This window comes from Giraffa tippelskirchi, chromosome X (genome assembly GCF_054371585.1).
Source record: "Giraffa tippelskirchi isolate mGirTip1 chromosome X, T2T-mGirTip1v1.2.pri, whole genome shotgun sequence".
Classification (NCBI taxonomy): Eukaryota; Metazoa; Chordata; class Mammalia; order Artiodactyla; family Giraffidae; genus Giraffa; species Giraffa tippelskirchi.
In genome coordinates, this window is record NC_137289.1 from 138,036,208 (window position 1) to 138,063,900 (window position 27,693).

A 27,693-nucleotide genomic window follows, 5' to 3' on the forward strand; every position below is an offset into this window, starting at 1 on the left:
GCCTGCCAAAAAAGAGTTTACACTATTCACGAAATGATTGTTTCACTCATTCAACAAATATTTGTTAAGCACCTGCTATGTACCAGACACTAGATCCTGAAAATACAGCAGTGAACAGGATAAAGAGGTTACAATCTGAGAAGGGTCCTGCCCATTGTAATGCTCTAGCCCTTCACTTCAAGGGGAGGCATGTGACTTAGGCTTAACCAATCATAATACTCTATTCCCCTCGCCATGTGATGGTCCAAGCTGGGCCAGTGAGAGTCTGTCCCTGAGATTATTGTACACAGAACCAGGAGGCAGCAGTTATATTTCTTCTCCAGGATTGCTGTCTGGACTAACAGAAGCTAGATTGTCTACAGCCCTGTCTCATGCAACTTAGCATGGAAGAAGCCCTGTGAGAAGGGAGTGGATTGGGACCAATTGCTGAGACAGAGATCTGATGATATAACTTGAATTCCTGTATCCAGAATCCATTCCACATCTATCCTTCCTGGATGTGTGCACTGATAAATTCCCTTCCTTACTTAACCCGGTTTGAGTCAAGTTTCTGTCACTTGTACCCAAAAGAACTCCGACTCAGACTTACAGACTTATTGAATGAACAAGCATCAGGAACCTCTGAGTTCTTCTAGTACAGGGGCTCTCAAGTGTGATTCCTATATCGGCAGCCTTGGCCTCACCTGGGAACTTGTTAGAGACACCAACCCTGGAATCCTATCCTAAACTTGCTGAATCAGTAGTCTGGAGAAAGGGCCCAGCCATCAGTTTTAACAAGCCCTCTGGATGATGTCAATCCACACTAAAGTTTGAGAAACTGTTTTAATACAGCCCTTTCCACGTATGTGGAACTAGAATCCCAGAAAAGTTAGGTGACTTGCTAAAGTTCACAAAACTAGTTAGAGGGTGCTTTAGACCCTCTCAGTAATTTGGGGGCTGTGGGCTTTGAGAAAGGAGGGCCACTTGGAGTTTTGAGGGAAGTAACACATGGATTGGCAAATAGAAGGGGAAAAAATATTTTGGGTCAAATAATACAGTATGGTTGGAAACCCTTGCTGTGTGTTTCCACAGGAGTTTAGAGAATATTTTATTCATCTTGGCTCCCCAGCTGAGCCAACAACAATGTGTTAAAGCTCCATAGCCAGTGGCAGGGATCCAGGAGAGTCCTTTTTATGTGCCAGCAAAGAGGAATTTCTTAGAAAAGCTACAGAAGTTACGCTACTATCGCATTTCGCTTGGTGGAGTGAAGGAATAAAGAGGATGAAACAAAAAGCCGGGGATTTCAGTTATTCCTAAGAGTCCCACCTCTCTACTTGGGAGAAAGGGATTTTATTGTTGTTCTCGCCAGGGCAGAAGTTCCCCGGAGGGAAACTGGGCACCTAACCTGGTGACTTGGAGAATAACTTGAGTTTTTTGAACTTTTTTTTTCAGGTGGAAGGAGAGAGCAGCAGTGTTCCAGAGTGTCCCTGGAAACTCTATTTAGGAGCCTGCTTTCCGATGATTTGCCCAGCCTGCCCTGGGGACGTGGTCCATCCAGAGGCAAACCGAAGAGAAGAAAAGCCCTGGCACCAACATTTATGAAGCTTTCATTAGTTTGTCCTTCTCCTCCTCATAAGTGTACAGATAGGAGGGAGCAGAGCAAAGGATCAAGGGAAGTTTCCAGCACTATTGGTTTTACAGAGTATAAGCTTTTAAGAGGCCATGTACACTTTTCCTTTGGTGTATCTACTCAGGTAAGGCCAATGCCCTCCAGGAAGTTACCTGATAGAAAAACAAAAGCATCACCTTCTCTTATATGAATATATGATTCACACATTCATTCATTCATCAAATACTTATTAGCTATCAACTAGGTAGCAGGGACAGGTCCAGATAGGCACTGGGGACACAGCAGAAACAAAAATAGTGAAAACAACAACAAAAACAACTTTGCCCTTATGGAATGTATGGAACTTAATTTCTATTGTTTTGGGGAGATAGATAGTAAACAAAACAAGCAAGTAACGTAAGTTGGAAGGAGTGCTGTGGGCTGGTCTGAGGAGCCAGTGGGACCACTCACAATAGAAGTACATGGGCATCTGTCAGAACACTACTGCAGCATATAGCTATGAGGGAGTGAAGGCCTGAACCAGGGAAAAGAGGGTGTAGTGCCTGTGTCTTCAGAGTGGGACTTAAGAACCAAGAGCAGCCTCTCAGGTCTCACTCCACCCCTACTGAAACAGAATCTGCATTTTAACAAGATCTGTAGGTGAGGCACATTAAGATTCATGTCAATGTATGGCAAAAACTATTACAATATTGTAAAGTAATTAGCCCCCAACTAAAATAAATAAATTTATTAAAAAAAAAATAATAAAATAAAAAAAAAAAAAAAGAGGATATAAAGTTTGAGGAGCATTGGTTTGGCAGACACCAGCTGATTGTCTACCTTCAACCCATTCCTCTCTTCTAGTTTTTTTCAGGCATTCATCCTTCCTCCATGCAGCTCATATGACTCAGGGTACACTGATCCCATCCTCAGCCGCAGAGTCAGTCTGATGAATCTACCCAGTGGTGCTCTTAAGTGTGGTTCTCAGGCTAACAATATTAGCATCATTTGGGAGCTTGCTAGAAACGTACAATCAGAAAAGGAAATTCTCAGGACCCCTGCCCTCCGCCTCCCTAAGACTACTGAATCAGAAACTCTGGGGCTGGGAGCCATGCAGTTTGTATTTTAATAAGCCTGTCTGCTGATTGTGATGCAGGCTTATGTCTGAGAACCATCTGTCCTCACCAGTCATGTTAATCACATTTTCCTGATAGTTACTGGGTCCTGAATCCAGGCTTAAGCCAATCAGTGTCTGGCATTCCCCTGGCAGCTGAACTTGTCCAGTCATGTGACTGAAGTTGGCCCAAATCAGACTGAAGAGAAGGCTATTGAAGCCACAGCTGAAGGAAGTTTTTTTCCTTCCCTAACCTTACTTCCAGGACCCTGCTCCTTCCCTTATTCCTTTGGATACACAAGCAAGGTTGCCTTCTTTGCAGGTGATTGTCAACATACAACCATGAGGGAAACTAGGCTGAGGACAGAACTGAAACGATAACAGTGAAAAGGAGCCAGAACCCTTGCACTGTGCCTATTCCCAGAAATAATACATTTTCTTATGATTTAAGCCAGTTGGATTTGTGGTTTCTTGTACTTATAGCCAAAGATGTCATAACTACAAAGAAGTTATGAGACCAAGAAAGTATGGGGCCAGTGGGCATACCAAAAATATTCTAGGATGATGAAGGATGTATTTAGTTAGCAGGCATTTTTTTCCACCAAGTTCTCAAACACTAGACCCAGCTAGAATGACTTACAACTCAGGAAAAGCAACTTAGGACAAATAAAATGGAACATGACTTCATGCAATGGGTCCCCAAGTGGTGAACTGACTAAAAATACACAAATAATCTTTTTTAAAAGAGAGGGGGACTTAAGGCATCTTAGGTGAAATGAAAAAAGTGGAGTAATACACAAGGTGAGCCTGGAATATATTGTGTTTCCAGAAAGTAAAAAAGTTCTCAAAAAAGAATGGGACGCAGGAACCAACCTGAAAGAGCTCTCAATAACTGAAGCCAAGACAATTTGACAACAAAGTAAATAATGATAGCATTGATTTATAAAGCAAGGACTAATAATTACTGGTGAGCCCATACTGATATAAATAAGTAATTGAATAAAGAAATGGAAGAGAAGATACAACTCTTCCCTATGGAAGAGTTCCAACGAATTAATGTAGACAGAATGAATGAGAGAAATGAAAAACACAGTTAGAACACCATCATTGTTGCAGGTGTGATCCGCTGCTAAAATGAATGGAAGAAGGTTTGAGGAGAAGCAGGGTATTTGTTTAGTCTCAAAGGATCTTCCCCAAGGGAGAAAATGAACATGTAAGACAAACAAGGGTGCCCTAGGGCTATGGCTGTCCAGAGTTTTCCCCTGAAATATGCTTTGTGGTTTCAGAGACAGGTAAACTGAGAGATTCAGTTTAAAACTGCATGTCCAGGACTTCACGGGTTCCTCTAAGAAATAAGAAGGGCCATCATTGTTTACAAACCTTCAGTTAGGACTGAGCTGGGTGTGGCCTGGCCCAGAGTGTTGTCCCCTGTGTCCTACTGAAGAACCCGATGGGCTTGTCTTCCTCATGACTCCCCATCTCTACCCCAACCCCAAGGCCTCGGGATTGCTCCCTTCCGGAAGGGTGGCAGTGAGTTGCACAAGCAAATGCCAGTGGGTAGATCTACTGGGATGCATTTAGTTTTCTATGGATTCTCTGGTTGGTTTTCTGTGTTGGCACAGGCCCATGCTCAGTCCCTCCCAAATTGGAACACATTCTCTGAAAGGGCTGGATTCACCATCCTCATCTTGGTGGAGGTCAAAGTCTGGTCATTTTTCATTCAGCTGTCATTTGCAACTTTCACTGAACAGAATGACACCACGTCCAACTGTCTTCTTTCAGTATTTAAATAAGAGAGAGTTTTTTGTCTCCCATGAAAGTATGTGATTTCCTTATCTCTTGCATTGTGCCACAGGCTCACCACCATTACAACTAGAGCCATGTTCTGGAGAAAAAAATTTGCTGTATCACACAGTGACCTCACTCACATCAGCAGTGACTGGTTTCTCACCTAAATCCACCAAAGCCTGCACCACAGAGGATGAGATCACATCACCAGAGACTTCTCTGGTCTGAAGGTGAGTACCTGGAGGGCTGGGTTCACCTCTTGCTCATCTTCATCTGCCCAGAGTCCAGCACATAGTAGGTGAGATAGTCATCAGTGCATCAAGTATGATGAACTACCTCCCCACTTTCTAGGTCCTTGTAGGGCTGCATTTCCCAGCTCTCTGTGCCTGGGTGCTACTATGGGAATGGTGCCAGTTGGTGAGTTGGGAGCAGAAGTGCTGCAGATCACTTCTGGGCTGGAGCACTGAAATGCTTGTGGTCTAGAACTTTCTTTTCCTTCTAACTCAGCAACCTGCCTTGTTTGAGAAGGTGATTACTCAGCCTGGATCCCTGAGTGATTGCAGGAAGTAGAGCTCCTAGTTCCAACCTATAATGACAATGTAGTATAAGACATAAACCTTTGTTCCACTGTGCGTGCTTGTCTGCTAAGTCACCTCAGTCGTGTCCAGCTCTTTGAGATGCTATGGACCGTAGCCCACCAGGCTCCTCTGTCCATGGGATTCTCTAGGCAAGAATATTGGAGTGGGTTGCCATGCCCCCCTTCAGGGCATCTTCTGGACCCAGGGATCGAACCTGGGTCTCTTATGTCTCCTGCATTGGCAAGCAGGTTCTTTACCACTAGTGCCACCTGGGCCATAGAGACTTTGAGAATGGTTACTGCAGCATCCCTCAGCTGGTAAAGAATCTGCCTGCAATGCAGGAGACCTGGGTTCAATCCCTGGGTTGGGAAGGTCCCCTAGAGAAGGGAACAGCTACCCACTCCAGTATTCGCCTGGAGAATTCCATGGACTGTATAGTCCATGGGGTCGCAAAGAGTCGGACACAACTGAGCGACTTTCACTTAATCACTTACTGCAGCATCACCTAGGCTATCCTCACTGATACTGTAGGCATTAAAAATAAAATAATTTGTTGTAGGAATGAATGACTTAACCCAGAAGGGACTTCTGAGCAGTAGTAGCTCCAGAATTTCTAGGGAAATTCAGAACTTGGTAAGCTGATTACAATTTTGTGGAAAGTGGGAATCATGTTGACTAAGGGACTTTTATTTATATAGTACACTCTTTTTGTTAGATGCCTTTTATTTGGAGTGTTGGAATGTTGGTGTAGATTGTGGAGGCCTAAAACACCCCACACCAACTCTTAGCACTACCACTAGAGCTTAGATTGATCTTGTCACCCCCATGTATATTTTATAAATGGGGAAACTGCAGTCTAAGTGACTGCACCAGTTAGTTCGTGGCAAAACTGGTAGACACCAAACCCTTCATTTCCTGATTGTCAGATAAACATTTCCTGATTGTCTATCTGATGCATTTGCCATCTCAACAGTCCACCTTTTATATTCCAACATTAAGACTACAGGAACTGGAGAATAACACTGCCTGATTCCATTCCTGGCTCTACCACATCCTAGCTGGGCATCTTAGAAGAAGCTACTTAATCTCTGCATGCCTCAGTTTCCTCAGGTGCAACCCACAGTGGGTTGGCATGAGGATTTAGTAACAAAGTATAAAGTATGTAAAAACTGAGTAAGTATGTTCATCAGCCTAGTTCCTCTTCCCACTATTGTGACTTGCACCCGTGTTCTCGTTGTGCTCATTTCCCTTGGAAAATAGTGAATCTGTTTGAGGCCACTGTGTGGTATATTTTTAGACTATTTGGCCACAGGTAAAGTTGCATGCATTTCAAGTTCTGAGGAAAGAGCTGGGCCCTGAGCATGGGCGAGCTGCCCTCCTCTGCCACCTCCCTTTGCTGCCTACACGGGGTCCACCAGTAGGAGAGAGCAACAAGATGAGGACTTATGCCTTCCCCACAAGGTTGCTGCCATGTTTCCTGAGCAACTGAGGTCTGGGAATCAAACTGTATCACTGGGGACTTTCCTGGCAGTCCAGCGGTTGAGACTTCACCTTCCAATACAGAGGGTGTGGGTTCTATCTCTGGTAGGGAGCTAGGATCTCACATGCCTTGAAGCCAAAAACCAAAAGAACATGAGAAATGGAATATTTCCTGCCATATCGGTGAACAAAGGATGTCATAGTCATCAGCAATTGCAGCCACCATGGAAGGTGAGCTGGTGAGCCCTGAGGGAACTCAGGAAGGAAAAGAATATCTGCCATCTAGCAGCCATCAAACTGCAGTCGCTCCCTAAGATGAGCCCCAAGAGTCCTCCCTAAGATGAGCCCTGAGGAAACTCAGGATGTGAAGAAAAAAACAAAAGAGGCAACGGGCCCCAGATAGCTGAGGTGCGTATCAAAGGAATGATGTCATTGAGCCCAGACTCTTGCATCTTCCCATATGCAGAAAAGCACTAAATTCCTTGACTTGGAATATCTGGTTGTCTTTAATTTACAAAAAACTTTTGACGTTCAGGTTACCTGGCCTTTGGTTGCCAAACTTCTATATAACCTGGCCCTTCACCTCACCTCCTTGGAGCAGTTCTCTCAGGGTTACTTGAGATGCTGCCTCCTGGGCTTAAGTCCTAAAAATTTCTGCTGAATAAAGGATAACCCTCAACTTTTAGGTTGCATATATTTTTTCAGTCAACAAACACAAAACAGAAACAATATAGTAACAAATTCAATAAAGACTAAAAATGGTCCACATCACAAAAGAAAAGAAAATTCTTTTAAAAAATGCTTTAAAAAAAACAAAAACAAAAAAGCTCTATCACTAGTTCAAAGACCCTGTGGGGCAGGAGCCAAAATTGCCCACTCTCCAGTTGCTGGGACATCAGCCCATGGGTTGTGGATGAAGATTTAACCACAAATCTGGGGCTCCCACAGCCTGCCTTCATGTCACCAGACAGTGCCAGCGTGGGAAGCATGTGACCAGGGTCCTCTCTCCCAGAAAAGGCAGAGAACCTCATGGCTGAGGGCTGGGACCCCTCTTCAGCCCCAGCCTCTTTCCTCTTCTGTTGGTCCTGATGGCAGAGTTAAGTTGCTCTGACAGTGTTTGTCAAGCAGAATGAAAGTTTGCCTGGAAGTGCATCAAAATAGGAATTTTAAATTTTAGGCTAAGCAGTATCTCATTTGTGTATTTTAGATATTATTTCCTCAAAATGACTGTTTTTTTCAAGAGCAAGGTTGTTTAAAGGAAAAGCATACTTATTTTGGTATTGCTCTTTAGAATTTCAAGCAACTTTTACTATGAGCTCTACATATTTTAACTTTTTATCGAAGTAAAACATACATAGAGAAAAGTACACATATCATAGGTGAACAGCGCAATGAATTTTCACAAATTTAACAGATCCATGTAAGTAGCACCCAGATTGAGAAACACTGCCTGTACCCCATAAATCCTCCGTATCATCCTTGTAACTCCTTCCAGTCATCAACTCCCCAGTGACCACCATCCTGACTTCTAACTTCATAGATTGTCTTTGCTGGTTGTATACTTTGTATAAACGGAACCACATAGTATGTATGCTTTTGGGTCTGGTTTCCTTCGCTCAGTATTGTTTACAAGGTCTGGCTACACTCAGCGTAGCAGTGGCTTGTGCATTGTCTGTCTGGTATTCCATTTTGAGAGGATACCACTGCAATGTTTTTAATCCATTCTACTGCTGATGGACATTTGGGTAGTTTCCAATCTGGGGCTATTACAAATACATGGCTACGGACATTCTTGTTCCTATCCTCTGGTAGACATATGCACTAGCTTCTGTTGAGTATATACCTAGAAGAGGAATTGGGACATTGGGTAGTTGTGTGCTCATTTTTAATTGATTCTGCCAAATAGCAGTGTATGAGATTTCTGGTTGTTCTACACAATATGAAGTCTATATTCTCTAACATATGCAAGTGTTAATGCAAATGTGAACAATTTAACCCTTTGGAATAGCATTCAATCTGTTTATTAAGATTACTATTTTCTTCCTCATCATAATTCTGCTTCCAACTTGTTATGTTACCTGGATGAGCTTCCTGTCACCCACTTCCCCTTAATCCAACCAGTCAAAAGTCTCTCTGAAAACACTTTCCATTCATTTATCCAGCTAGAATGTTGTAGGTGTTAATAAATTGGTGTTTGCAAAACAAAATCAATCCCTCCTGCAAAGCGGAGCATATATCTCAAGGGTGTTGTGTTTAATATGACAGAATTAGGCACGAGTGTGCTCTGCAGATCTGCACTTTTAAAACATCCTCTCCAAAGCTCTGAATGCAATTCAGAATTTTGGTGGTAAAGAAAAATGGAATATTCTCCTGTAGGTTTTAGCGGAAGAGAATGCGTGCATTTAAAGTGGTAAAATATCTTGTAAATATTGGAGTTAGTTGACTACAAAGAGGAGGGCTGGAGAGGGTAGTGTGGGGGAGGGGGTAAAAGGGGCCAGAGAGCGTTGAGTGCCTGCTCTCTACAACCAATCTTATTGTAGGACCGAGCTAACTTCCTCTAGGCCTATTTTATCATCTTGTAACACTGGGTAGGTGGTCTGTAAATCCTGTCCAGATCTACGTTTTTATTCTAGACTGTGCAGAGGTAGGAGATGCTGACAGAAAAGGTAGAGAGAACCAGGGACAACTCACTTCATATTCCACCCGACCCTCCCCCAGCAGCCATTGTGCTGGGGATCCCAGTTCCTAGGTATCTGGTGTATCAGGTAACCATGGAGCTGAATTCATTCTCAGGACCTTTTCCTTTTACCGACTTCTCCAAATCCCCCTTCCAAGCGGTCTGACCTCTGCATCAGAAATATTGTGGCAGAGGGGCGACCGCGGGTTTCCCACCCATCACACTGAACAGTGCTGAAAGTGGTGGGACAAGCACTGGGGTACCAGGGCGACCCCTAAAGGTGAGCGGGTGGGCGTGGAGTGTGGGGTCCCCGAGGAGCACGCCGAACCGGATGCGGGGCGTCGGAAGAGCAAATGGTCCAGGAAGTCCGGAAGCGTCGCGGGGGCCTCCGCAGGGTGGGGTGGGGTGGGCCGCCCCGCCCCCAGGCTGAGCTCCCCGCCGGGCTTCGGCCGCCGGGCGGTTCCCCTCACACCCTTCTTCCTCCGCGCCCCGCCCGCTCCCCACCTCCGCGCCTAGCCTCGTCGCCGCCGAACGCCGGACGCGCCACGCCGCGTTAGGCAGCTGGAGAGCGGGCGGGCGAGCCGTCCGGGAGCGGCGGGGGCGGTGCCCAGCCCGCGGGCGGGAGTAGGAGGGACGCGGCCCGAGGGAAGGGGAAAAAGGAGGGCTGGAGGGCGCCAGCGGCGAGGCCGTCGGCGGGGACCGGCAGGTAAGCGCGCCGCGCCGGGATGGGTCTGTCCCCGCGGGTTCCTGCGACCCGGCCGAGGAACTGGAGACGGGCGCGGGCGGCTGGGGCGTAGCGCCGGGACGTAGAGTGCGACGGGACGGCGGGACGAACGCTCCCTCCGCGCGACTGAGGCTCGGCGGAGCTGGGGCCCGGGGCCGTCCTGAAAGGCGGAGGCCGAGGGCCGAGCTCCGGGGACCGGCACCCCGACAGAGAGAGAGTGCGCGCCGCGAGAAAGGGGCTCTGGCGACGCGTTCTGTGAGGGAGAGGGGTGTGTGTGTCCTGAAGCTTAATACGGACTCCAGCTCTCCCTACCCCTGCGCGAAAAGGAGCCACGAGCCGTGTTCGCGCCGGCAGTCTTCGAGAGCCGACTGGCGGGGACTCAGTTTGCCGCGCCGCGCAGTGGGTGCGGCGGAGCCTGAGGAGCGCGCACGCGCCCCGGGCCCCGGACGGCTGGGCGCTGCCGCGTCTGACTGGACCCAGAGCAGGTGGCTACGGGCGCGGCGCGATGGAGCGGCAGCCAAGAGCCTGAGGGTGAGGATGGGCTGGAGGCCTCGGGTGAGCGCTTTTCGACAGCGACTTGCCGCGTCCAGGCTCCCGAGCGTTTCAGGTGAGAAGGAGCGCTGACAGGCTTCCTGAGAGCCGGATGAGGCAGGCGGCAGAGGTTTTCCATGGCTGCTTCGACGGTGACTCTTCTTTGTGTGTACTGTTCCCATACGAATTCCCTGGGGACCTTGTTAAAATACAGATTCTGATTCAGTAGGTCCGGCGGGGGTGGGGCCCGACTGTCTGCACTTCTGACAGGCTCCCAGATGCTGCTGCTGCTCCATGGACCACATGGCAGGCCTCGCAGAAGTACTTTTTGTCCAACAGACTGAAAACCTTAGGAATATGGGAACATTGGGAGAGGAGATCCTAAGGCTTTACAATCCAACCTCCTCCCCAAATACACAAATTTCAAAGATTCCTACTCATTTAGTAGCAAAATACCTTACTCTTCTTACTGCGTTACTAGTCAGGTACATTATCTGATAGAGCTGGCTTCATGGGCATGCAGCCTGTATTTGGTTTAATGTTCTGCTGTCGCTTGTCGAAATTCTGAATAATTTTTGAACAAGGGGCTTTGCATTTTTATTTTGCAATTGGCCCTATAAATTATGTAGCTGATCCTAATAATAATCACCATAGGCAGAAAAAGGACCCTATTTCTTTGATTGGGTTGGGAGCTGGTGGGTGATAGAGAGTGAAGGTTTATTAAGTAAATACTAGCTAGATGTTGCAGTTCCTTCCATCTCTTAACTTCTCTTCAGCTATTTTAAGAGATAAGCCTATGTGTATAATCTCAGTTATACATGGTGTGCCAGTATTTTTAAATTAATAATTTATCAAGAGCTTAATTATTAATACAATTAAGTTTAATTTTGTAATAGTTTATGGGTTGAGTGACAAAAGCGTATGCCATTTCCAAAGGATTTGGGGAGTTTCTATTTAGTGTCCCAGAGTTTTGCTTAGTTAAGATCTAAAGTGAGCTGGACACTGCTTAGTTGGCTGCTTTTTCAGCTCAAGTGCAAAGCTAGAAAACAAAAAGTGGCCACATTTTGAAGCTGCTCAGAGGTTATTGCTTTACAGGGCCTCAGTGCGATGCCAGCCCCTATCGGATTCCCTCTGCTTTTATCATTCCCACATCCTGGCAAGGTGACTTTCAGTAAAAGGGGGATAGAGCAGATTTTGCTGTTGAAAAACACTAAAGAAGTGCAGGACCAGCATCAGTGTTTTCTCTGTGAATAATCCTTGCCTCAAACCCACAGATTTCAGATGTGTGTGCTTTTCTAGAAAAAAAAAATGGTTGGTGACACAGAAAAGAAACAAAGAAGGAACTTTAATTGTGGATATGATTTTGTTCAGCAGAAGGAGGAAAAAGTCTGGGAAATAGCATTTCATTGGTGGGTTTGGCAGGCAAAGGAGAGCTGCCGTGTTTCTGGTACCAGGAGCAGCCTTCCAGAAATGGCAGAGTGAGTTTGCTCAGGTGTTAGAGAGAGCTAGTGAAGAAGCTGCTCTTCTGTGGCTAACGTCATTCTGGGTGCTCCCGTGTGATTTTGGTGTGCCTGAGGCTGGCTGGGGACTCAGAGAGGGGGTACATCACGGTGAGATTCCTAGCGCTTTCATCACTCACACGAAACCGACCAACACATTTTTCCATTTCGCTGCCTGAGAATGCCAAGTCACTTCAGATACACGCTACAAACTGGGAAGAGCACCATTACTTTAAAAAGAAAGAGAGGGGTGGGGGTGAGGGGGTGAGGGAAAAAATGCATTATCTGTTAATAGTTCTGAAAATACAAAGGAGAGATTCTGCCTTTGGTAAAAAACCTGGGAGCTGATTTTTATGCCTCACTGAGAAAGAAATTCTCTACCTTAAGATAGAGAAAAACAATTTTTCTTTTAAAATGTTTATGGTTTTAAAAATACATGGGTCTTTAATCCACATGGAAATTATTTGAGGGGCATGGTATGAGGTAGGAGAGGTTGGACGTTAAGAAAATATACATGTTTCAATGCTATTCTCCCAGAACGTCCCACCCTCACCTTCTCCCTCAGAGTCCATAAAATTGTTCCATGCATCTGTGTCTCTTATTCTGTCTCGCATAGATGGTAACGATAACCCTATATGCGAGACAGAATAAGAGACACAGATGCATGGAACAATTTTATGGACTCTGAGGGAGAAGGTGAGGGTGGGACGTTCTGGGAGAATAGCATTGAAACATGTATATTATCGTATGTGAAACAGAACACCATTCCATGTTCGATGCATGAGACAAGGGCTCAGGGCTGGGGCAATGGGATGACCCAGAGGGATGGGATGGGGAGGGAGGTGGGTGGGGGGTCCAGGAAGGGGAACACATGTAAACCCATGGCTGATTCATGTCAATGTATGGCAAAAACTATTACAATATTGTAAAGTAATTAGCCCCCAACTAAAATAAATAAATTTATAAAATAAAATAAAAAAAAAATAAAAAAAAATAAACAATTAAAAAAAAAAAAGAAATGGGCTAAACATTTGGGGAAAATTATCATAAATTCCCTCAATCAAATAAAAGTCTGTGAACACTCTGTTCCATTTAAAAATCTACTTAATTAATTCTTGAGCTGATTCCATGCTTTAAAAATTGAAGTGCAGTTTTTTTTTTAAATTAAAAAAATTTTTTTTTTGAAGTGCAGTTTATTTACAATAACATTCACCCTTTTTAGTATATAGTTGTGTAAGCTTTGACAGATACATGTAGTCATGTAACCCCCACCATGGTCAAGATCTAGAAGTCCATCACTCCAAAAAAATTCCTTATGGACCCTTTGTAGTCAACCCCTCCTACCACTCGCAGCTCTTGGCAACCACTGGTTTGTTTTCTGTCCCTATAAATTTGTCTTTTCCAGAATGTCCTGTGAATGGCTTCATACACGATGTAGCCTTCTGAGTCTGACTTTTTTCATGTAGCATATGAGATTCACTCATATGTTGTGTGAAGCACTAATTTGTTCCTTTTTATTGCTGAGTAATATTCCATAGTTTGTCCATTTACCAACTTTTGGTGATTATGAATGGGGCCAATATAAGCATTCACATACAGCTTTCTGTGTGAATGTAAATTTTCAGTTCACTCCAGTAAATAACCCAGAAGTAGGATTGCTGTATTGCGTGGTAAATTTAACTTGATAAGAAACTGCTGAATTTTTCTTAAATGGCTACTCGATTGCCCACTCCCACCAGTGTGGGAGAGGTCCCGTTGCTTGGCATCCTTGATAGTGCTTGGTATTGTCAGCTTATTTTATTCCAGCAGGTTTATGATGGCATCTCTGTGGTTTTTAGTTTATGCTTCCCTGATAACTACTGATGTTGAGCATCTTTTCATGTTCTTTTTGATCATTTGTGTATGAAATGTCTGTTTTTTAATTGTATTGTGTGTTGTCTTACTGAATCATAAAAGTTCTCCATACATCTGTACACAAATTCTCTGTCAGATACATGTATTGCAAACATTTGCTTTTAGTCTGTGGCTTGCCATTTCATTTTCTTTATTTTTTTAAAGTTGTGGTAGGAACACAACATGAAATTTACCCTCTCAAAATTTGAAGTGTACAGTACAGTCTTGTGAACTACAGGCACACATGAACTACTACTGCTGATGTTGTACAGCAGATAGCTGGAACGTTTTCCTTTTGCATGACTGAAACTTTATACCCTCTGAACAGCAATTCCCCATTTCCCCCTCCCTCTAGCCCCTGGCAACCACCGTTCTACTCTGTGAGTTTGACTGTTTTTAGTTGACTCATACCTCATAATACATGGAATTAATGACTTTTATTTTGAAGAGCAAGCGTTGTAAATTTCGATAAAGTCTAATTTATCAGGTTTTTTCCTTCTGTGAATGCCACTTTTAGTAACCTGTCATAAATTGTCCTCCTGTTTAGCAAGATTTTCTCTTATGCTGCCTTCTGGATATTTTATACTTTCACCTTTTATATGTAGGTTTTTTACTTCTTTTTCAGTTAATTTTTGTATGAGTCAAGGTTCACTCTTTTCCATATAGATAGCCAGTTGTTGCAATACCATTTACTGAAAAGACTATACTTTTCCCTCATTGTATCCCCTTGACCTCTTTGTCAGAAATGAATTTACTTTATGTGTGTGCTTTGAACTTTGAACTCTGTTCTGTTCCATAAATGTGTACATCTGTTCTTATGCCAGTACCACACTGTGAGATGCTACACATTCTTGTTAGGTGAATTCCTAGACTGTTTTGTGTGTAATTTGTATTGCTTTTAGAAATTGTATCCTTCTTTCTCCATTTCATTTTATTATGACTGTACTATCGTATGGGCTTCCCAGGTGGCGGAGTTGTAAAGAATCTGCCTGCCAATGCAAGAGACGCAAGAGTGGCGGGTTCAATCCCTGGGTCAGGAAGATCCCCCAGAGTAGGAAATGGCAACCCACTGCAGTATTCTTGCCTGGAAAATTCCACGGACAGAGAAGCCTGGCGGGCTCCTGTTCATGGGGTCACAAAGAGTTGAACACAACTGAGCATGCGCGCACACACAGACTATTATATAGACAGGCTTTTTAATTTTTTTGTAGGTCTAGCATAATCAAGTCATTTACTAAACTTGAATTAATTCTCATAGTATTTCAGTCAATTTTCTTCAATTTTAATGGTAAATAAGCTATCTACAAATGGCAATGGTATAGGTATTCCTCCCTGCCCCTGATATTTTTTCCTCCACGTGTCTGCTCTCCTTAGTGGCTGGGCTGCCCTGTGGAGCAGGTGGAGGAGGAACATCTGACTCAGATGGAAATGCTTCTCCTAGCTTACTGCTAGGTATTATGCTTGCTGTGGAGTTCTGGCATTTGCCCTTATTAGTACCTTCTGGAGGTTTTCTTTGCATTTCATTTTTAGCTTCAAAATGTTCAAAAAATTTCATTTTAAAATTTCTTTTTCTGTTTGGATGATTTTTTGTTTCATGGAAAAGCCTAACAGTTTAGAGGTGAGTCAGTCTTCCCGGCTTTGGAGGGTCATATTTTGATTTCCCTGGAGGAGCAGATAATGTAGCAGAAGTCAGTTTGTTTTTATTTAGACAGGAAGGAAGAAACTACCTTTGGAGCTTTTTTATAATCTTCTCATCTGCAGGGAAGGGGCGGAGGATGCCAGGTATAGTGAGGAAAGGAGAGAGAATAAAGGAACAGTTTATATGTATAAATAGATGTTGTTGTTCAGTTGCTCAGTCTTTGCGACCCCATGGACTGCAGCACACCAGGCTTCTCTGTCCTTCACCATCTCCCAGAGCTTGCTCAACCTCATGTCCATTGAGTCAGTGATGCCATCCAACCATCTCGTCCTCTGTTGTCCCCTTCTTCTGTTTTCCGTCTTTCCCAGCATCAGAGTCTTTTCTAATGAGTTGGCTCTTCGTATCAAGTGGCCAAAGCATTGGAGCTTCAGCATCAGTCCTTCCAATGAATATTCAGGGTTGATTTCCTTTAGGATTGACTGGTTTGATCTCCTTGCTGTCCAAGGGATTCTCAAGAGTCTTCTGCAACACCACAGTTCAAAAGCATCAATTCTTCAGCACTCAGCCTTCTTTAAGGTCCAACTCTCACATCCATACATGACTACTGGAAAAACCATAGCTTTAACTATATGAACCTTTGTTGGCAAAGTAATGTCACTGCTTTTTAATACACTGTCTAGGTTTGTCATAGCTTTTCTTCCAAGGAGCAAGCATCTTTTAATTTCATGGCTGCGCTCAACATCTGCAGTGATTTTGGAGCCCCCAAAAATAAAGTCTCTCAACTGTTTCCCCATCTATTTGCCATGAAGTGATGGGACCGGATGCCATGATCTTAGTTTTCTGAATGTTGAGTTTTAAGCCAGCTTTTTCACTCTCCTTTTTCACTTTCATCAAGACTCTTTAGTTTGTCTTCGCTTTCTGCCGTGAGGGTGGTGTCATCTGCATATCTGAGGTTATTGATATTTCTCCCAGCAATCTTGATTCCACCTTGTGCTTCATCCAGCCCAGCATTTCGCTTGATGTACTGTGCATATAAGTTAAATAAGCAAGGTGACAATATACAGCCTTGACGTATTCCTTTCCCAATTTTGAACCAGTTCATTGTTTTACATCCAGTTCTAACTGTTGCTTCTTGACTTGCATACAGGTTTCTCAGGAGACAGATAAGGTGGTCTGGTATTCCCATCTCTTTAAGAATTTTCCACATTGTATGAATGAGCAATGAACAAACAATAAGTAGATATCTTATGTGTAAATAAGGTAGCTTTTGGTAGTGGTTTTCAAACTTTTCTGCCCACCATTCATGGTGAGAAGTATAAATCTCAGCTCAGTATGGACATATCTATATATAATTGAAACAGAATCTCAAGAAGTATTATGCAATTTTTCTCTGTGAAGTGTATTCTGAAATTTTTAATTCTCTGCCATCTGTTGTACTTCATTTTAAAATGATGATCATTGCATTGATTTGACACTCTTTCATAAAACTACTGTGTTATAAAACTGTTCGTTTAGTTTCTAAGTCCCCAAACTGCTGAACTGTGTCCAGGACAGATTCATTTTATATCAGATCCTGTTATGATGCTAAGTGAGTTCATTTTTAATACCCTGAGATGATGGTGCGTGCTGAGTTGCTTTAGTTGTGTCCGACTCTGTGCGACCCCCCAGACTGCAGCCTGCCAGGCTCCTCTGTCCATGGGATTTTCCAGGCAAGAATACTGGAGTGGGTTGCCATTTCCTTCTCTAGGGGATTTTCCTGACCCAGAGATCTCGAAGCCAGGTGTCCTGCATTGCAGGCAGCTTGTTTACCGTTTGAGCCACCAGGGAGATAATGGTAGCTACCCCAGTTTTTCTCTCAAATTTATATGTAGCCTGTAACCCAGACTCCCAGCGCCCACCCTGACCGCAGAGAATTACCAGTAAAGGCAGTCTTGTAAATCTACTGCTCAAATCCTCTACCATGCTTACACTAGACCCCTAGCTCCTTCCTGTAGCCTGAGGCCCTATATGACCTTTACCCCACTCTACCCATACTTTTCCAGTTATGCCAGCCTCCTTGCTATTCATCACGTCAGCCAAGCATTTCCCTGCTTCCCAACCTTAGCATTTGCAGTGCTGCCTGCCTGGAGCATCATTTCACCAGATAATCTCCTAACTTGTCTATCTGTTTCATTTGGGGCTTCTCTAACCCTCATTCTAAATCAGCATTCCTCACCTACCACTAGAAATGTCGACCCCCCTCATCCCACTTTTGTTTTCTTGTAACATTATTATCTGCAATTATATTATTTAGTTATTCATTCACTAATTCCATGTCTTTTTCCCCCTTTGCTAGAATACAAGTTCCAAGAAGGCAGGGACTTTGTGTCTCTTGCTCAGGACCTAGAACAGTGGGACATAGTAGATGCTCAGTAAGTATTTGTTGAATGGATGAATGAGTACACCTAGAATCTAGAAGAAATCAAGCACTAATCCTAAGAGAAATTCAAAGCACTCTGCCTTTTTGTTTAGTTTTGGTGTGGAAATTTCTTTAGGTTAAACATAAGAATATATTTTATTTTTATTATTTTATTTTGGCTGCACTGAGTCTTTGTTGTGTCATGTGGACTTCTCTTGTTGTGAAACACAGTCCCTAGATCACACCGGCTAAGTAGTTGCAGGGAGCAGGCTTAATTGCCCCTCGACATGTGGGATCTTAGTTCCCTGACGAGGGATCGAATCTACATCCCCTTCACTGGAAGTTGGATTCTTAACCACTGGACCACCAGAGAAGTCACTTATTTAATTTATTTTTTATAGTATATTTTAATGTAAGTAGTTCATAAATCAACAGACATCTGGTGTCCGCTACATTTCTGACTCTGTGATAATAATAATATGTGCTTAGTCGCTCAGTCGTATCTGACTCTTTGCGACTCCATGGACTGTAGCCTGTCAGGCTTCTCTGTCCATGGGGTTTTTCCAGGCAAGAATACTGGAGTGGGTTGCCATTTGCTTCTCCCGGGGATAGTAATAACTAACAGCTAATATTTATTGGGCAGGTGGTGCTCTTACTGGTTTACCTATGTTAACTTGTTTAACACTCCCAAACTCTTGAGGCAGGTACTATTTTTTATTTAAGTGTACAGATCAGTATTCACTGTTTTTTTTCCCCCCACCATATTTATTAGAATGGTCTTTGCCTTCAGAAAGTTATAAACATGCCTTTAGCATTTAAGATGTACTGCTAAGTATCCCAAGGCTCCTCAGTCCTTTATGTAGCAAACACACCCATCCACCATCAAGGCGGGTACTGTGAGCATTTACAGATGAGGAAACTAAAGCACGCAGAGGTTAAGTTTGTCCATGTCCTCTGTCCATAGTCGTACAAATGATAAGCAGTAGATCTAGGGTTTGAACACAGACTGATTTCAGAGCCTGTGGGTTTGTTTTTTAAATTGAAGTACAGCTGGTTTATAGTATATGTTAGTTTCAGATGTATAACATACTGATTCAGTATTTTTTACCGATTATGCTCCGTTAAATGTTAGTAAAAGATAGTGGTTCTAGTTCCCTGTGTTATATGATACATCCTTGATGTTTATCTATTTTATACATAGTAGTTTGTATCTTTTAATCCCATACCCCTAACTTGCCCCCCTTCCCTCTCCCCAGTTGTAACCACTAGTTTGTTTTCTATATCTGTGAGTCTTTCTGTTTTGCTATATACATTCATTTGTATTATTATTAAGATTCCACATATAAGTGACATCATACAGTATTTGGCTTTTTTTCTCTGACTTATTTTACTGTCCGTCAACAGATGAATGGATAAAGAAGATATGATATACACACACATATACACAAAATGGAATATTACTCAGCCATAAAAAGAATAAAATTCTGTCATTTTCAGCAACGTGGATGGACATAGAGCCTGTGTTTTTAACCACAGTGCTCATAGCAATGAGGAGCATACACAATTTTTGATCTTTAAAAACATGTCATGTTTATGGCCTTTGTTCCTGTAACCAAGCAAGGACTGGTGTGCCTGTGGCACAGAAAGCCAAACTCTGACACTGGGTATTTGCAGCAAAGTCAGGGTTTACTGTAGGGCATCAATCAAGGGAGTGGGAGACAAGCCTCAGATCCACTCCAACTTGATCTTTGAGTTAGGGGCTTTTTTTAATGGAGAAGAACAAAGAGGCTGGGATTAATCATCATTTTGTGATGTTTCTGTGATATTTCTTCATCATAGCTTTGAGAGTCAGGATGTTTCTGGTTTATGATTCTCTGGCCAGGTCTGTTACCTCAATTTACCCTGGAGAAACAACCTGAGTTTGTATATTAATGGTGATGTCTATAATAGCAACTTCAGTACATTAATGATGTTATTAGTGACAGTAGTTTTAGTTGTCTAACTTTGATTGATTAGTATTCAGTTAGCAAAGGATTCGGAGAAGGCAATGGCACCCCACTGCAGTACCCTTGTCTGGAGAATCCCATGGACGGAAGAGCCTGGTGGGCTGCCATCTACGGGGTTGCGAAGAGTCGGATACGACTGACGCTTCTTAGCAGCAGCAGCAGCAAAGGATTGAGGTCAGAAGGGACAGGAAAGGGAATAAAGTTTTGGATGCCTGCATGCTCAGTTGCTTCAGTCGTGTCCGACTCTTTGTGACCCTATGGACCATAACCCCCCAGGCTTCTCTGTCCATAGGGTTCTCCAGCAGGAATACTGGAGTGGGTTGCCATACCTTCCACTGGATTTTCCCGACCCAGGGGTCAAACCGGTGTCTCTTCTATCTCCTCCATTGGCACACGGGTTCTTTACCACTAGTGCCACCTGGGAACCCCAAAGTTTTGGATAGAGAGATTAATTATAAACTCACTAAGGGAACTCGGTAGAAGTTTCATTCTCTTAGCATAAGTGGCTCTCAACCAGGGTCAGTCCCCCCCACTGCCCGCCGCCCCACCCCAGGGCAAATGTCTGGACATTTTTGGTTGTCATGACTGGCAGAGGTAGTGGTGCTATTGGCATCTAGTGGGCAGAGACCAGAGATGTAGCTAAATACCCTGTAATGCACAGAAAATGACTCCCCACATCCCTTTCTCCTCACTGATAATTATCTGGCCCAAATATCCATCATGCTGAGGTTGAGAAACCTGGCCTTAGAACAGTAGCTCTGAAAGCTGACTGTCTATTCGAATGACTTGGGGAGTTTTTAGAATAAATACTGATGTCTAGGTCTAGGTCCTGACCTTAATAAACCACAAATGGATCTTCAGCATCGCCTGGTGATCCTACCACGCTTGAGTAGTGGCTGTGTCTTTCCAATTTCCAAAACAGCTATTTTACCCCTTCTTTTACTTTCTCTATTCCTCCTACTTCAGCTGCTGACTCTGTCTCTTTAGACAGAACTCTCCTCGTATTCTCACCACCCAGACTCCCAGCATGTGTACAAGTGCCCAGGTGAAACTGACTGAAATGCCCCACTGTTCCTGTGAAACTGACTGAAACATCCCCAGTGTGTCAAAGACCGGCTTCTTTGCTGGGCTCTGGACTTCTCATCCTCTTTACCTTCTCAAGGACATGTTCTTTTTTTCCCCCCATTTAAAAAAAAATTGGAAAGAATTTCAAACTTTACTAATAAATTGCAAACATAAAAATAGTACAGAGAACATCCATATACCCTTTAACCAGATTCTTCTGTCGTTAACATTTGACCCCATTTGCTTCATCCTTTGCACTCTTCTTCACGCACATAATTTTTTTCCTGAATCATTTGAGGCTAAGTTACATGCATCATGGCTTTTACTCCTAAGTACTTCAATATGGATTTTCTAAGAATAAGAATATTCTCTTACATAATCACAGTAGTTGTCAACTTTAGGAAATTTAATATTGATACAATATTGTTTTTAATCTGCCATCTGTATTCCAATTTCGAAACTAAACCTGCTAACGTCATTTACAGCCTTTTTTTCTTCTAGTACAGAATCTGATCTAGGGTTGTTCAGGCATTTAATTGTCATGTTTATTAGCCTCTTTTAATCGATAACATTTTCACAGCCTTTCTCTGTCTCTTATGACATTGGCATTGTGGAGGAGGAAAAATCATTTTTCCTTTACCCTTCTAGGTTCTTGGCTGAGACCTCTCTATAATAAAAAGACATTAATTGGAGAAAAACAAATGGTTTAATAACATGCATACGTGGGAGATACCCAGGAAAACTGAGAAACTCTGAAATGGACCAAGCCACCTTAAATGCTGTCTCTAGCTAAAGATACGGAGAAGGCAATGGCACCCCACTCCAGTATTCTTGCCTGGAGAATCCCAGGGATGGCGGAGCCTGGTGGGCTACCGTCTATGGGGTCGCACAGAGTCGGACACGACTGAAGTGACTTAGCAGCAGCAGCAGCAGCTGAAGATAAAAGATGTTGGCTTGGGGAAGGCCAGTTATAAGACTAACAGGCAAAGCACAGTAAACAAGGGTCACGTTGTAAGGGTCAGGTTGTTAGGCACATTGATAAAGAGTTTCTAGAGATTAGAATCACCTTTCTCTCTGTTATAGCAAGAAAGATTTCTGTTGTAAATGTACATGTCTCTTACAAAAGGGTAACTTATACCAGGTTTTCAGAGCTTCTCCTGTATCTGCTGTTTCTTAAAAATAATCAGCCTAAGGGCTTTCCTGGTGGTGCAGTGGTTAAGAATCTGCCTTATAATGCAGGGGACCCATGTTTGATCCCTGGTCGGGGAACTAGGATCCCACATGCCTAGGGGATACTGAGTATGCATGCCTCAACTAGAGAGAAGTCTGTGCACTGCAACAAAGACCCAATACAGCTAAAAAAAATTACAAATAATAATAATAATAATCAGCCTAAAATAATATGCCAAAGAGGCATATTTTGGGATGGCATATTCTGCCCCCCTTTAACATTTAGAATGAAAGCAGACCACCTCCCTCTCCTTTTTATTTTATTTTAAAGTTTTTATTTATTTATTTATTTTTAGTTTTGGCTGCGCTGGGTCTTTGCTGCTGCTCGGGCTTTTTCTCTCGTTGTGGTGAGCTGGGGCTACTCTAGTTGCAGAGCGTGGGCTTCTTGTTGTGGTGGCTTCTCTTGTTGCAGATCATGGGTTCTAGGCACATGGGCTTTAGTAGTTGTGGCTCGCAGGTGCTAGAGAGCTGGTGCTCTCTCTGTCTCTGTCTCTGTATCTCTCTATATATACACCTCTTCAGATTCTTTTCTCCCATAGGTTATTACAAAATATTCAGTATAGTTCCCTGTGCGATATAGTTGGTCCTTTTTGGTTATCTGCCATTTATTTATTTATTCATGTATTTATTATTAGTGTGGACTCATAAATTCCTGTTTTTTCAATACTCTGTAATTAATTACTTAAATTATTTTGGTGCTCCAGTTGTGAAGGACTTGACTTATAATTCCATTCCCCTCTTTCTTTACTGCTTTGCTGAGCATCCTCCTCTCTTTTCTGGATTGTTCTCATCAGCTCATAATCATGATCTAATATATAGTATCTCCATTGGCTCTGTATCCCCTCCAGTTGCTCCCACATTTCTAGTTGCCTCTCAGAGGAACCTCTTAAAAAGCTGCATATAGTTTATTGCTCCACATTCTTCCCTTGTCTAGTCTAATCAGGGTCCTGTCCCGAGTGGGGCTCTTCTTGGCAGTCCTCCACGTTGCTAAATTCACCAGTTGTCCCTTCTCTGGCTTATCGTGCTTGACTTTGCAGCAGCATTTCCTCGTTTTTTGAACACTTTCTTCTTGTTGCTTCCATTACCCTACACTCTCTTGATTTTCCTACTCTTGCTGGTAACTTATTCTAAGTCTTCATTTCAGGCTCCTCCTCCTCTACTCAAGGTTGGTGTCCTTCCTGGGCGCTAGGACTGTGCTCTCCTGATATGACCCATCCAGTCTGTGGCTTTACATTCCATCTAGATGCCAGTACCTGTACCCATGACCTTTCCCACACCTCAAGATTTACTAATTCACTTTAAAAAAAATGTTATTGTAGTTGATTTACAATATTGTATTAATTTCTGCTATATAGGAGAGTGGCTCAGTTATATGTATATATTATTTTTCATAATTTTTTCTGTTATGGTTTATCATAGGATGTTGAATAGAGTTCTCTCTATACAGTAGGAACGAATTCATTCTTTTAAAAGATTCATATATACCCCCTGCCCTTCTGTCAAGCTTTATTGAGATATTATTGACAATATGAATTGTATATAAAGGTGTACAATTTTGATTTTTTGGTTATGTATATATTGTGAGGGGCTTCCCAAGTGGCACCAGTGGTAAAGAATCTGCCTGCCAACACAGGAGATGTAGGAAACGCAGGTTGGATCCCTGGGTTGGGAAGATCCTCTGGCGTAGGAAATGGCAACCCACTCCAATATTCTTACTATGGACAGAGGAGCTTGGTGAGCTACAGTCCATGGGGTTGCAAAGAGTTGAACACGACTGAGCATAAACACACACATTGTGAAATGATCACCGCACTCAAGCTAACTAATGTATCCCTCACTTCACAGTTAAGTCTCTGTGTGTGTGTGTGTGTGTGTGTGTGTGTGTGTGGTGAGAACACTTAGGATCTTCTCCTTTAGCAAACTTCAAGTGTACAGTAACTGTTAACTGTAGTCACCGTGCTGTACATAAGATCTCCAGAACTCCCTTGTCTACACTGATTTTAAGAAGTAAACTCCAGCCTCGTTAGCATGGCTTTCACACTGCACTACCACTGTTAGGTTAAAACATAGAATTGATCTTATTGTGTAGTGGAAATTGTCTCAAAAATATCTTTTAAGATCTTTATACTGGCTCAAAAATTTCATTGAGAAACACTAGAAAACAATGTTGATAAGTTGACTAATTCTAAGAATGCTGGAAGTTTTGGGGGAAACTTGAACTATTAACAGGCTCAGAAATGAGGGTTATAGAAATGAAAAATGGAAGAAAGTATAGGAAAAACCACGCTCTTAAACATTTTGTGCCTTTATTTATTTATTTATTTTGCCACACCACATGACGTGTGGGATCTCAGCTCCCTGACCAGGAATCAAACTTGTGCCCCCTGCAGTGGAAAGGCAGAGTCTTAACCACTGGACCACTAGGGAAGTCCCCATTTGATGTGCTTTTTAAATGTAAAAATTCAAAAATCTTGAAACAAACAAAAAAAGAGACCTACTAATCCACATTTTTGATTAAAGCAAATTTTTGATTCCCTGCCATCTCCATGCCATACTTGATTCTCTCCCTATGAGGCCATCTCAGTGTATGACACCATGATCCATCTAGTTGTTCAAGCTCTAAGCCTACAAGTTTCCTGCCCCACATCCAACCTATCAACAGATTTTGTCACTTTGACTTCCAGGTGTTCCAACCTCTCTACTTCGACTCCTCCACAGTTCTTCCTTCTGTCACTATCTTTCTTGGACAGTTGTAGTGGCCTCCTATAATCCAATTCCCATACGGCAGCTGGAGCATCTCTTTAGAAGTATCAACTGGATGATGTCACTCCCCTGCTGGATTATGGTGTTCTGTGATGTTCTGACTCCTGCTCTTCCCTGTTGCAGACCACACTTCCTCCTCCTTTTGATTCTTCCAGCACATCAAGCTCCTTTTGGTCTTTTGTACTAACAGTTCTCTCTGGAATGTTCTCTCTGCCCCTCCCTTATCTTTCTCTGGCTGGCATCATTCATCTCTCAGTTTAAGTATCACCTCTGGTTCCTTGATCCAAAATAGATTCCAAGTCACTCACTGTATCATTCTCACCTTACTGTAATTTTCAACACTGCACTTATCATTATATTAGCTTTATTCTTTATTTGTATATTTATTGTTCCTCTCTCCTTCTCTGCCCCACCCCCCTGCTCCCACGTTAGAATGTGAGCAGGGCCCACACTTTACCCCTAGTACCTAGTATTTGGTATACAGTAGGTATTCAGTTAGAGGAATGAATGAGTAATAAATTTAAACTACCTAACATGATCTCCAGCACATGAAATGAAAGTCACTCAGTCACATGAAAGACACTGAGTAAATGTTTTCTTTCTCCAGAAATTCGTGTCTCTGGGCTATGTCTAGAAGCTGCTGGTGAGAACAGTGATCTGATGAACAAATTAATATCTATGTGTTAGGATCCTAGTTATTAGAGTTTTCAGACAGAAGGGAATTACATTTTACCAAGAAAAAAACAGTGATAAAATTCCAGAGATCACCAATGTCACATTTTTTAGTGGGGGACTCTTCTGGTCCTAACTAGAAGACTGCTTCTCAGATTTTTAAAAAACTTGGACATGTTTCCCTTGGGTTTTAGACATGTAAAGTTTCTAAACCTTCTAGATATTCACAAATTGAATATATGGAAGGAGAAGGAGAAAGATTAGGAGGATGTATGCCAAAGTGATTTCCCTTTTAGACATAATTTGAAAATTAGCCATGATTTTTAGGTAAACTCTTAATAGTACATTCTATATAGTAGTAAAGCTTCCAGGAACAATCAGTACAAATGACCTCCACTAGTGATTTTGCTATCCAGATAATTAACTTTTTGACAGAATATATCACATGTTTTGGAGTATTTGGAGAAACTATTACCCTTGTGAAAGTAAAAGTTGCTCAGTTGTGTCCGACTCTTTGCGACCCCATGGACTATACAGTCCATGGAATTCTCCAGGCCAGAATACTGGAGTGGGTAGCAGTTCCCTTCTCCAGGGTATCTTCCCAACCCAGGGATTGAACCCAAGTCTCTTGTATTGCAGGCAGATTCTTTACCAGCTAAGCCACAAGGGAAGCCCACCCAGTAGTATTTATTTTTTATATTGGATCGATGCTCATTTTATATCCATAGTTCATATGTGAGTCAAGAGCTGTGTACCATTGTTCACTTCCCTGATATTTATCACCTGTGCGTCATTAGTAGTCATTTTCATTCTAGCATCCATTTTTAGTGAAAGTAGGCAAGTGTGGTAAGCAGTATTTCTTAGATATAGAGTCTACTCTTTTTTGACTCATCTGTGAAAGTGGATAAAATGTGTATACATATGTTTCTAAAATTAAACTTTTTAATGAAGTATACACTATACGCATTATAAGTGTATATAGCTCAATGAATTTTCACCAACTTTGCACACCCCTGTCACCAGTCCCCCATCAAGAATCAGAACATGAGCGGCTCCCATAAGTCCCCTTCATGTCTCCTTCTGGGCACTCCCACCCCCCAGAAGTAACTACTATTCTGATTCTAATGTCATAGATTGATTTTGTCTGCCCTTGAATTTCATATATATAGTACCACACAGGATATCTGACTTTTCATTTTTGTTTGGGAGATTCATCCATATCATTGTGTTGTGTGTTGCAGTTACTGAATAGTATTGCATTGTATGACTGTACAACAATTTATCCTTTCTACTATTGACGAGCCTTTGGTTAGTTTCCCGTTTCTGGCTTTTATGAATAGTGTTGTGAGGAACACTCTTGTACATACCTTTTTTTTTTTTTAACTTTTTTATTTTGTATTCAGAAATAGCTGATTAACATTGTTGTGATAGTTTCAGGTGAACAGTGAAGGGACTCAGCCATACTTACACGTGTATCCATTCTCCCCCAAACTCCCCTCCCATAAAGGCTGCCACATAACATTGAGCAGAGTTCCTTGTGCCATACAGTAGGTCCTTGTTGGTTATCCATTTTAAATATAGCACTGTGGATTATACCTATCTTTTGGTGAACACATGTGTATGTTGACTTAAAAAATATTGGCAATCCAAAAGTTGATAGTTATGTTTTATTCGGCAGGAATTTTTAGGACTTCAAGCCCTGGAGACAGCATCTCAAGTAACCTTAAGGGAACTGCTCTGAGGAGCTGATTCGGAGAGGCTGGTTATATAGAAGTTTTGCAACAAAGGGCAGGTAATCTGAATGTCAAAAGATTATTGTTAATTAAAGAAAACTAGATATCCCAAGTTAAGGAATTCAATGCTTTTCTATGTGTGGGAGCTTCCCTAGTGACTCAGATGTTAAGAATCTGCCTGCAATGCAGGAGAACCCGGGTTGGGAAGGTCCCCTGGAGAAGGCAATGGCAACCCACTCTAGTATTCTTGCCTGGAAAATCCCATGGAGAGAGGAGCCTGATGGGCTACGGTCCATGAGGTTGCAAAGAGTCAGAC

At 42.7% G+C, this 27,693-nt stretch overlaps 1 protein-coding gene across 8 annotated transcripts in view; it reads left to right on the top strand.

The window, feature by feature from the left end:
• Nucleotides 1–9,050: 9,050 nt before the first annotated feature.
• ADGRG2 (adhesion G protein-coupled receptor G2) overlaps nucleotides 9,051–27,693 on the top strand; it is a 126,913-nt gene continuing 108,270 nt past the window's right edge. For 2 of the 8 annotated variants that reach the window (XM_081566523.1, XM_081566522.1), the window contains exon 1: nucleotides 9,607–9,930. The gene's annotated coding sequence lies outside the window, so the exon portion shown is untranslated. Of the gene's footprint in view, nucleotides 9,136–9,605; nucleotides 9,931–10,457; nucleotides 10,556–17,845; nucleotides 17,922–27,322; nucleotides 27,437–27,693 lie in introns of those variants that run through there. The other 6 variants (XM_081566519.1, XM_081566515.1, XM_081566525.1 and 3 more) reach the window with 6 other exon arrangements.